This window comes from Propithecus coquereli, unplaced genomic scaffold (assembly GCF_000956105.1).
Source record: "Propithecus coquereli isolate 6110/MARCELLA unplaced genomic scaffold, Pcoq_1.0 Scaffold555, whole genome shotgun sequence".
Taxonomy (NCBI): Eukaryota; Metazoa; Chordata; class Mammalia; order Primates; family Indriidae; genus Propithecus; species Propithecus coquereli.
In genome coordinates, this window is record NW_012151452.1 from 313,636 (window position 1) to 314,320 (window position 685).

Below are 685 nucleotides of genomic sequence, written 5' to 3' on the forward strand. Positions count from 1 at the left end.
TGGGGTTGTCCAACAGGTACCAGGTTGAAACGGTTGTACGTCCCCTCCCCTCCATCCCTGCACATCATTTTAGGTAATTCAAGGTGGTCTGTAATTGATTCCACAACAAAAACAATTACTACCACCACTGTTACCAGTGTTAATATTCTCCCAAGTGCCATAAGACTTTTCCTGCCACAGCTTTTAAGTGTTTAGAAGCACACACAAACCTTTGTGGTGTTTAACATTTATTAATAGGAGAGCTTCATTGCCTTTTTCTTTTTCAGCTCTTGATTATAGAATTTACACTCACACAAAATCTCATGAACCACTTTAGTATGAGATACACATCTCAGAATGTAATGCGTTACCAAGAGTCACTTACTTCACTCTCTGCCCACTTAGTTTCTGGAAGATGTTTTGTGTGTAGACCCTTGCTTGGTATATCAAAAGCAGATAGTTGAAGGGATATGAAATGATGTCCTTTATGTAGGTTATTGCTGCTTTTCATTACATAAAAACTGGATGGATTTTTTTCAACCCAAACCAACTTCCTTAGGCCTAGTGAAGTTTCCTTCCATATTCTGTCCTTAGGTTGTTTCTCAGTCTCACATTTTAATTTGGTTGTGAGTTTTCATGTTTTTCTGAATCTTCATAGGCATTTTGGTGGGAAGTTGGATAGGTGCCTCAGGTACTGCTAGTCAGA